The following is a 12,081-nucleotide window of genomic DNA, read 5'->3' as shown; positions in this document are numbered from 1 at the left end:
ACTGTATGGCCATTTTAAAAAACATATATGATTTGGCATGTCAGGCCATTATTTTGCTGTGTTAAGCGCAGGTTAGTGCCTAATGCAGCTTAGTAAAAGGACCTCAAAGTAAATGGGTCTTAAGCAATCTCCAAAGTTGGAAGTAACTCTCCTCTAAATACAAAAGTCCCAAGAGAGAGTTCCATTAAGTTGGTAGCTCAGTGCTTATCAAACTTTTTTGCCCATGACCCCAGACTTACCTCTTTTGTGCATCCTGCAATGCTAACTTCCTGATTTTTTTTGTAATTGGTAACAGCTAACCAGGTACGGTGTCCAGTTTCTGGTCAGTGCCCTCCAACATGAAAACAGACAATATCAGGGGTTCACAACCAAGACATCAGGACACATCTAACCTGTCAGGTTTTTATGATATCCACAATGAATATGCATGAGATAAATCTGCATGCACTGCCTCCATTTTATGCAAATCTATCTGATGAATATTCACTGTAGATACCATGAAAACTTGACTGGCCAAGTGTGTCCCAAGGACTGGGTTGAGAACCCCTGCTCTATGTTAATGCCCTGACCAGAATAAAGATATCCCCCAGTGCTTGAACACAACAAAACATTGTCATTAACCCCCCTCCCCCTCCTTCCCACTCGGGTGGTCACCTCTGGACCCCAGATTCCTCACCCTCATGTCCAACCATCTTGCCTTTCTACATCACTTCTTTTGTCCCACTCTAGGAATGGCCCCCATATCTGCTCAAATTGCGCCATCCTTTGATATCTGTATGCCCCAATATGCATCATTCTTGCTATATCTGTGGTTTTAGCCACTACATGGGATAAATTTGGAAGCTCCTGATGTATCCAGCTTCTCAGCACTAAGAGAGCTGAAATTATAGATGCCTCTATCCACTTTTGCTCTTTCATGAAGAGCCAGTTCTATAGACAACTCTTTGGTTTCTTCTCCGTCTGCATTTGCAAAACCTCTCCTACCATCCCTAATACCATGCTTCAATAAGTTTCATTTTGTAGGCAATCCTTCCACAGCCCCTCCAACACAACTCTTCACCGCCCTTCCCCTATTTCTGCAAAGTTACCAGTGGATTTCATTCGTCAAAATTGGTATGGAGAACCAAAGTTGTCCCACAGTAAAAAGAACATTGTCAGCATACAGAACTTTCTTCAATTCTATAGAAACAGGCCAGATGCTTAAGACAAGATTCAATTTACATAGACATCACATGAACAATACTGGTGCCAGTAGGGCTCCCACCCCTGTTGGTCAGCATTTTACAGGACCAGGACACTGTACCAGTGACTTCACAGTGAGAATCCTGAAAGGTAACTTTAAAACCATACAAGAACGTAAGACCTTTGAAGTCAGAATGATTGAATATTTTAACACCCATTATAAACCATAAAGCTGTATTTCTCTGTTGATCACCCCACCCCTCACCTATCCACACCCATCCTGTTAGAATATCAATGATATGCTTTGATGTCCCCATGCATACCTCCTACCCACCCCATCCTCCCACCCTGTCAGACTGTCATAGTAATGCTTGAATGTTTTCACTTATATACACTGTCAGCTAGCACATTTGCTTATTTCCGATCTGATGAAGAAGGGCAACCTTCGAAAGCTAATCATGAAATGTATTAAGTTATGTCCAATAAAAAAGGTATCATCTTATTTTCTTTTCCATGTTTTATTTTGTTTGATTTCTATTGATAACTTCAATTCTATAAAAAACAGTGTTGAATTTTCCCAGCTAGAACCTCCCAAAATCACCTTAGCTGTCACATTTTTTAAGATATGAGGTTTAGTTAAATGGACCTTAGGTAATCCCAACAGAACAATTTTATAATAGTCCAAAGTAAACATAATAAGTGCTTAAACTACCATTTTTAATTGTTGTTGGTCAAAATATGGCCTAACGAATCTAACATGTCATAATTTACCAAAAGAAGTCTTCTTTATCATAAAATTTAAATTAGATTTCATGGTCAGATGGCAATCTACAACCCCCCCCCCCCCCCCCCAGCAATTTGATCTCACTCAGAGTGATCATAGAACCAGCAATATTTGGGGAAATTGTGGGACTTAATTGATTCTTTGCTCCCACCCATAAAATTTTAGTTTTTTACGGGTTCAGTTTCAGCCCTCTACCACTCATCCAATAAAATACTTGCTGAAATACCTCATCCATCACTTTATAAGTAAATTCTACAGACATTTTATATGGGAAAAACAAAACAATATCATCAGCACAGGAGTAGTACAATAACTCATATTGCTGTAAAATTGTACCCAAAGAACAGACATATACGTTAAATAAAATTGGCAAAAGAAGGGAGCCCCGAGGAACCCCAGAAAATAAATGCCAGGCATGGGAAAGATTACCTTGCCACATTACTTCCATTTCCCAAAGCTTCAGAAAATCCACACACCAACTGATAATGTGGCCAACAATCCCCATAGAACTTAATTCTGTAAGCAGAATATCATGATTTCATCATGATTCAAATGCAGCTGTCGTTTACATCAATGAGCTGCTAATTCATGTAAGAGGGTAACCAAACAGTGCTCTATTGACTCTGGAAGCCAGATTGAGCAGGATCTAAAAGATCTAATTTCGTAAGATGTTGCTGGAGTTTATCTGCTACAATTGCTTCTGACATCTTTGCCACAATAGGAGTCTGTGCCACTGGTCTATAGTTCAAAAAAACAACAGGGATCACTTTCCTGGGATTTCAATAGTGATGTGACTAGACTATCTCCAAAAATCTTAGGATAATGACTTTCCTTAGCAAAAAAAAAAAAACAACAACAACAATTTATCATTGTGGCCAACCACAACAAGATCTCCTTGGGGGATCTTTATAGAAACCTCCAGGGCAGTGATCTAGTGGATGATTCCCTTTCCCAAATTCTTTAAGGAGTGGTACAATATCAGATAAAGAAATTAGCATTGGTTGATTTTGCTTATTCAAGTCTTTGTAGCACCCTATTGGCACACAATACCACTCCCCCCCTTTTTTGGGGGGCCATTGTGAGCACAACCCCATTTGGGAACTGCAGTTGTAGCTTGACTTCTTGTAGTCTTAAGATCCTGATGCTTGCACATCAGACCTTCTACTCTGGTCTTCCCATCCTTCTGAGTAGCTTATCCTATATTAATTAAAACAAATCATCTTGTGGCACCATCACACATTAAGATAAAATTAAATCTGACAAGGCATTCTGTCCTTGGAGCCACTACCCCACATTCGTGAAATGATCTACCCCCTCTCTCTTCAAATTGAATCCGAAATTTAAAATAGCCTTGAAAAGTCATTTATTTGGCTTTGCATTTCCATCCTGATCACCTCTTGGATGATCTGATTAATTTTGAAAGAGACTTTTGTGTGGTAAAACCAGCACTAGCCCTTCCCCCTCTTTCCCACTTTGTTTTGATGTTCCATCATGTCCTTCTCCCTATGTCCTTAGTTAGCTACTGTGTTTTATGTAAAATTTTATTTTCCCATACCTACAGATTATTTTACCCTGCTGTCAACCAAATTGTAAACAACTTAGTTCCTATCTGATAAGCAGTATATCAAACTGGAACTTTGAAACCTTAACATCATGTATGCCAGGCAAAAGAAGTTGGTTTGTGCCCAAAAAATATTAGGCCTGTCCAACCAAATTCAGAAGATTGATTCTTTCAGGTAACTTGGCTTGCTCTCATGCCAGGGGCGTAGCTACGGGTGGGCCTGGCTGGGCCCAGGCCCACCCAATTTCAGCCCAGACCCGCCCAGCGCCAGCCCCAGCACCTATTGCCGGCCACTGCTGCTTTTCCTGTTGAGCAGCAGGGCCGGCGGCGGCGCTACAAAAAGAAGAAGCGCTAACGGCGCTAAGGACGAGAAATGTTTAAAAAAAAAAGCACGGCACCGGCAGGCACTGTCTAGGCAGCCTTGAGGCATTGGCTGCTGAGGCATTGGCTGCTGGCTCGCAGGCTCCTCCCGTCGACGGGAGGAGCCTGCGAGCCAGCAGCCAATGCCTCAAGGCTGCCTAGACAGTGCCTGCCGGTGCCGCACTTTTTTTTTTTTTAAACATTTCTCGTCCTTAGCGCCGTTAGCGCTTCTTCTTTTTGTAGCGCCGGCCCTGCTGCTCAATAGGAAAAGCAGCAGTGGCCGGCAATGGGAGCTGGGGCTGGTGCTGGCATGCAGGGCGGGCCTCGTCGAAGAAAAGAGGAAAAACGTGGAAGGATGGGGAGAAAAAGAGGGAAAACAGATGGAAGGATGGGGAGAAAAAGAGGGAAAACAGATGGAAGGATGGCAGAGAATGAGGGAAAACATGGAAGGATGGGGAGAAAAAGAGGGAAAACAGATGGAAGGATGGGGGAGAAAAAGAGGGAAAACAGATGGAAGGATGGGGGAGAAAAAGAGGGAAAACAGATGGAAGGATGGCAGAGAATGAGGGAAAACATGGAAGGATGTGGAGAAAAAGAGGGAAAACAGATGGAAGGATGGGGGAGAAAAAGAGGGAAACAGATGGAAGGATGGCAGAGAATGAGGGAAAACATGGAAGGATGGGGAGAAAGAGGGAAAACATGGAAGGATGGGGAGAAAAGATAGAAAACAGATGGAAGGATGGGGAGAGAAAGAGGGAAAACAGATGGAAGGATGGCAGAGAATGAGGGAAAACATGGAAGGATGGGGAGAAAAAGAGGGAAAACAGATGGAAGGATGGCAGAGAATGAGTGAAAACATGGAAGGATGGGGAGAAAGAGGGAAAACATGGAAGGATGGGGAGAAAAGATAGAAAACAGATGGAAGGATGGGGAGAGAAAGAGGGAAACAGATGGAAGGATGGCAGAGAATGAGGGAAAACATGGAAGGATGGGGAGAAAAAGAGGGAAAACAGATGGAAGGATGGCAGAGAATGAGTGAAAACATGGAAGGATGGGGAGAAAGAGGGAAACATGGAAGGATGGGGAGAAAAGATAGAAAACAGATGGAAGGATGGGGAGAGAAAGAGGGAAAACAGATGGAAGGATGGCAGAGAATGAGGGAAAACATGGAAGGATGGGGAGAAAGAGGGAAAACATGGAAGGATGGGGAGAGAAAGAGCAAGCAGCAGCAGGGCAGGCCACTCCTTCCTTCCGTGTCCCGTCCTCGCCTGATGTAATGTCCGCGAGGGCGGGGCACGGAAGGAAGGAGAGGTCTGCCCTGCTGCTGCTGGCTGCGAAGGTGAAAGGAGGTGTTTAAGGTTAGTTCCGGGAGCGACGGAGGGCGGGTGGAGGGCCCCCCTTTCAAACAAAAATTTGCTAGGTCTTACTTTCGGGGGAGGCCTTATATCTAGCAATTCAGGAAAACCTCTACTAGGTCTTATTTTCGGGGGATGTCTTACTTTTCGGGAAACAGGGTAGTATGTTTGGAAAAAGTAATTCACATCTACTTGTTCCATTCCACACATTATTTTATAGACCTCTGTCATATCTCCCCTCAGCCATCTCTTCTTCAAGCTGAAGAGCCCTAGCTGCTTTAGCCTTTCCTCATAGGAAAGTCATCCCATCCTCATTATCATTTTCGTCGCCCTTTTCTAATTCCACTATATCTTTTTTGAGATGCGGTGATGAGAATTGCACACAATATTTGAGGTGCAGTCGCACCATGGAGCGATACAAAGGCATTATAACATCCTCATTTTTGTTTTCCGTTCCATTCCTTATAATACCTAATCTTCTATTTGCTTTCTTAGCCTCCGCCACCGCACACTGAGCAGAAGGTTTCAACGTATCACCAACGATGACGCATAGATCCCTTTCCTGATCAGTGACTCCTATTGTGGAACCTTGCATTATGTAACTATAGTTCAGGTTCCTCTTTCCCTCATGCATCGCTTTGCTTTTTTTCAGTTCCCATGTCATTTACGGGAATTTCTGTTTTATTCGGGTTTTTCTAGCCATTTTGTTTTTTGTCAGTTTCTGAAAGTGAACACTCTGGAAATAATGCACACTATGGGCAGCTAGATTCAGTAAACGGTGCTGAAAAAGAATCCACGCATTGTGCTTTTCTATAAACATCAGTCTGAGTTGGGCACCATTAATTGAAGAGTGCTTAAAGCCTATTTCCATGCCAAACTTGATTTACATCAATTGAAACCTGGTGTAAATCCTGGCAGGTAATTTGAGTGCGGATCCTGGTATTCAGTAATATTGTGCATATCTTTAGTGAATGCCCCTGACCCCTCCCCATAGTCTTCCTATGGCCACACTCCTTTTTGAGTTGCATGCTATAAGATTTGCGCTCAGATTTTTATAGAATAGCACTTAGCAAGATACATGCACAAATACAAATTGTTGCCAATTAACATCAATTTAGTTACACACTTAGAGGAACAGCTGCAAAGGTCAAAAATTTACATCAGTCATGAATGCTGTTCAAAACTACCATCCTGGAAGCCCAGGCCAGTTATATTCCATGTATTAAAAAAGGAAGAAGCAAGGCCAAATGACAGCTGGCATGGTTAAAAAATAAGGTGAAGGAAGCTACTATAGCTAAACGAAAATCCTTCAGAAAACAGAAGAAGGATCTAACAGAAAATAATAGGAAACAGCATAAGGAATGGCAAGTGAAATGCAAAGCGTTGATAAAGAAGGCAAAGAGAGACTTTGAAAAAAAAGATTGTGTTGGAGACAAAAACGCAAAGTAAAAACTTTTTTAGGTATATTAGAAGCAAGAAGCCAGCAAAAGAATCAATTGGATCGCTAGATGACCGAGGGATAAAAGGGGCACTCAGGGAAGACAAAGCCATAGTGGAGAGATTAAATGAATTCTTTGCTTCGGTCTTCACTGAGGAAAATTTGGGAGAGATACCAGACCAGAAATGGTATTCAAAGCTTACAAATCTGAGAAACTGAATAAAATCTCTGTAAACCTGGAAGATGTAATAGGGCAATTTGACAAACTAAAGAGTAGCAAATCACCTGGACCAGATGGTGTTCATCTCAAAAGTACTGATAGAATTGAAAAATGAACTTGCAGAAGTATATTTAGTAATATGTAATTTATCTTTAAAATCAAGCATGGTACCGGAAGATTGGGGGGTGGCCAATGTAAAGCCGATTTTTAAAAATACATTCCAGAGATGATCCAGGAAATTATAGACTGGTGAGCCTGACGTCAGTGATGGGTAAAATGGTAGAGACTATTATAAAGAACAAAATTACTGAGCATATTCATAAGCAAGGATTAATGAGACAAAGCCAACATGGATTTAGCGAAGGGAAATCTTGCCTCATCAGTCTACTAAATTTCTTTGAAAGGGTGAACAAATGTGGCTAAAGGTGAGCCGGTTGATATTGTGTATCTGGATTTTCAAAAGACATTTGACAGAGTACCTCATGAAAGACTCCAGAGAAAATTGGAGAGTCATGAGATAGGAGGTAGGGTTCTAATGTGGATCAAGAACAAACAGAGAGTAGGGTTAAATGGTCAGTATTCTCAATGGAGAAGGGAGATAGTGGGGTTCTCCAGAGGTCTGTGCTGGGACTGCTGCTTTTTAACATATTTATAAATGATCTAGAGATGGGAGTAACAAGTGAGGTAATCAAATTTGCTGATGACATAAAGTTATTTAAAGTTGTTAAATCGCAAGAGGATTGTGAAAAATTATAAGAGGACTTTACGAGACTGGGAGACTGGGCATCCAAATGGCTGATGACGTTAATGTGAGCATGTGCACAGTGATGCACATGGGAAAGAGGAACCCAAACTAAAGCTATGTGATGCAAGGTTCCACATTAGGAGTCACTGACCAGGAAAGGGATCTAGGTGTCATCATTAATGATACATTGAAACCCTCTGCTAAGTATGCAGCGGTGGCTAAGAAAGCAAATAGAATGTTAGGTATTATAAGGAAAGGAATGGAAAACAAAAATGAGGATGTTATAATGCCTTTGTATCGCTCCATGGTGCAACTGCACCTTGAATATTGTGTGCAATTCTGGTCATTGCATCTCAAGAAAGATATAGTGGAATTAGAAAAGGTACAGAAAAGGGCGATGAAAATGATAATGGGGATTGGACTACGTCCCTATGAGTAAAGGCTAAAGCAGCTAGGACTCGTCAGCTTGGAGATAAGACAGCCAAGGGGAGATATGATAGAGGTCTATAAAATAATGAGTGGATTGGAACAGGTAGGTGTAATTTGCTTATTTTTGCTTTCCAAAAATACTAGGACTAGGGGGAACGCGATGAAGCTACAAAGTAGTAAATTTAAAACAAATCAGAGAAAATATTTCTTCACTCAACGTGTAATTAAATTCTGGAACTCGTTGACAGAGAATGTGGTAAAAGCAGTTAGCTTAGTGGGGTTTAAAAAAGGTTTGTATAACTTCCTAAAGGAAAAGTCCTTAAGCCATTATTAATATGGACTTGGAGAAAATCCATTGTTTATTTCTAGGATAAGCAACACAAAATGTATTGTACTGTTTTGGGATCTAGCCAGGTACTTGTAACCTGGATTTGCCACTGTTGGAAACAGGATGCTGAGCTTGATGGACCTTCGGTCTGTCCCAGTATGGCAAAGCTTATGTTCTTATTTATAGAATCCAGGGGTATATGGATAAAGGGTGCACTCTTTCTGATAGGGGACACATGCACGTACAAGTTTGTGCATGTGCAATGGTTCATACGTGAACGGTGGTTCCACTATCAGAAAAGAATGTGCATTCTTTCTATATAGTGTGCACTATTATCAGCAAATACAAAACATAAAATGTATTTTTTCTGCTTGTTTTCATTTGGTAACAACATGGGATATATCATTGACATTTCCTGCCTCAGACTACATTTTACACTTTCTGGAACCAACCCAACACGACCCTATCAATGCCAAAAGTGCTAAGATGATACAATAAAATACCAGGATCAATAGAAGCAAAATCTGAGGCAATATCCAGCTGCAGGAGCACCATCTCTTGTTGTTTATTCATGAAATCATGCAAACTATCTGAAACAGCAATCAATATTGACTCAGTGCTGTAATACTGCAGAAAGCTACTCGGTCATTTTTGTAAATCCTCTTGGTCATGTATGCTGACAAAAGCATTTTAAAGGGTGTGTTAAATTAGACACTGGACAATAGTTACATGCCATTAAAGTATCCAAATCCCCATTCTTCAGCAATGGTCAAACTACTCTCTGCTTCAGCCCCACAGGGACAATGATTAATGATTAATGAAGCATTAAATATGTAACAATTGGGGTAAGCTCAGCTTTACATACTCTGATTAACCAAGATGGACATCTGTCTAAGCTAAATGCACCTGACTTAAATTTTCCCAGATATTTTCAAATCTCATCTGCCACCTTGCCCCTAAGGATATTGCCAGCAAACACCTACAAAAGGTGGCCGCCATTCCTACCCTCAATTCCCATTGCTTCTCTCCCACCCTGAGTTGACTTAGTCTGTAGTCAGTTGACTATCAGGCTTATTTTCGAAAGAGAAGTGCACCCATCTTTTGACACAAATCGGGAGATGGGCGTCCTTCTCCCAGTGTCGCCCGAATCGTCATAATTGAAAGCCGGTTTTGGGTGTCCTCAACTGCTTTCTGTCGCGGGGATGACCAAAGTTCATGGGGGAGTGTTGGAAGCATAGCGAAGGCGGGACTGGTGCATGCTTAACACATGGGCGTCCTTGGCCGATAATAGAAAAAAGAAGGACATTCCTGATGAACACTTGGCCGACTTTACTTGGTCCTTTTTTCTTACGACCAAGCCACAAAAATGTGCCCTAAATTATTTTTATTTTTTGTTACATTTGTACCCCGCGCTTTCCCACTCATGGCAGGCTCAATGCGGCTTACATGGGGCAATAGAGGGTTAAGTGACTTGCCCAGAGTCACAAGGAGCTGCCTGTGCTGGGAATCGAACTCAGTTCCCCAGGACCAAAGTCCACCACCCTAACCACTAGGCCACTCCTCCACTCCATAATGACCAGATGACCACTGGAGGGAATCGGGGATGACTAACCCCCTCCCACCCTAAAAAAAAGAATTTTAAAATATTTTTTTCCAGCCTCTATGCCAGCCTCAAATATCATACCCAGCTCCATCGCAGCAATATGCAGGTCCCTGTAGCAGTTTCAGTGTGTACTGCAGTGCACTTCAGGCAGGCGGACCCAGGCCCATCCCCCCCTACCTGTTAAACTTGTGGTGGTAAATGTGAGCCCTCCAAAACCCACTGTACCCACATCTAGGTGCCCCCCCTTCATCCCTAAGGGCTATGGTAGTGGTCTACAGTTGTGGGGAGTGGGTTTTGGGGGGGTGGGTTGGGGGGCTCAGCACACAAGGTAAGGGAGCTACGCACCCGGGAGCTTTTTCTGAAATCCACTGCAGTGCCCCCTAGGGTGCCTGGTTGGTGTCTTGGCATGTCAGGGGGACCAGTGCACTATGAATGCTGGCTCCTCCCGGGACCAAATGGCTTGGAATTGGTCATTTCTGAGATGGGCGTCCTCGGTTTCCATTATCGCTGAAAATCAGGGATGACCATCTCTAAAGTCGACCTAAATGTTGAGATTTGGGTGTCCCCAACCGTATTATCGAAACGAAAGATGGCCGCCCATCTTGTTTTGATAATACGGGTTTTCCCACCCCTTCACGGGGACGTCCTGCGAAGACACCCTCAGGAAAACTTGGGCGCCCTGTTCGATTATGCCCCTCTTTGTCTTAAAAAAAACAAAAAAATACCAGCTTACAAAGTATGATAGTTGATTAAAAAAAAAAAAAATGAATACCTTCCCCAAAGAGTTTATGACAGATGTCCACTTTTTAGGTGTGTTTTGCATCAAGTAATACTGTTTTTTTGTCAAAAAGTTAAGTCTGTCTATCTGTACCTACAGCTGTGTTTGTGCAGACAGAATGAGGAGAGCAAGGGCCCTTTGTGCAAGAAGCAGAGAAGAGCAGCAAGAGAATGGCGGGAAGCTCCACTAACTCTTTGTTTTGTGTTCATTTTTCCTGCCAAAGAAGATTAGAGCTCAGCAGAGACGATTCAGTTCCAGTACCGAGAGAGGTTCCCATTCCTCACCAACAAAGATTAGAGGACACCAGCAGTGGCACAGGTTCCAGTTATGGCACAAGTTCCCACACCTCCTGTAACAAAGAAAAGGGGCAGAAACCTGTGGCATATGAGGCAAAAGGAGACCTGGAACTACAATGATGCTGAGGAGGTGAGGAAAAGGAAGGGTTAAAAACAGGGACGGAGGGAGCAGAGAACAGTACGGGACAGGAGAGTGCTGAACTCACACCGTTCTTCCAGTAACATAGTAAACGATAGCAGATAAAGACCCGCAAGGTCCATCCAGTCTGCCCAACAAGGCAGCCAGAGTCACACCTGCCGCCTTGTACAGGTTACACTACTTCATGATCATAAACTAACATCACAAATACGGCAGTCAACAATTTGCCACAATGCCAACCACATATACAGGGTGAGGCAAAAAAAAAAAAAAGTAACCCTTTAGAATTTTTTGCTGTTTTCTTAGCAACCGCTTGGAATTTCAGTGTGAAATTTTACTGCTTTATTTGCTTTACTATCTACATTTATATGCTGAGTGGAATGACATTATCTTTACACACAGTGAAGTTACAGACTTTTTAGCGTGACCACCCAGTGATTTTCAAGCACTCAAAAATGTTTGTAATGTAAACTACCATTATTTGAAAAAAAAAAAAAAAAAAAGAATGGAGTATCAGCTGTTAATGATGCCACAGTGACATAGACTTTTGTCTGGGGAGCAATGTTGGAGGCCTATCACAAGCTCCACCCAAAGCTGCGAACAATTGCCAAACTCAAAGAAGCGCTGCAGATGTGGGACAGCCTGCCACAGACACCAATTGACAGGGTTGTTAAAAACTTCCCAAAGTAACATAGTAGATGACGGCAGAAAAACACCTACAAGGTCCATCCAGTCTGCCCAACAAGACAAACTCATATGTGCTACTTTTGTGTATACCTTACTTTGATTTGTATCTGCCATTTTCAGGGCACAGACCATAGAAGTCTTGCCCAGCACTAGCCCCGCCTCCCAAGCACCAGCCC

Source organism: Microcaecilia unicolor, chromosome 13 (assembly GCF_901765095.1).
Source record: "Microcaecilia unicolor chromosome 13, aMicUni1.1, whole genome shotgun sequence".
Classification (NCBI taxonomy): Eukaryota; Metazoa; Chordata; class Amphibia; order Gymnophiona; family Siphonopidae; genus Microcaecilia; species Microcaecilia unicolor.
This window is presented reverse-complemented; position numbering follows the sequence as displayed.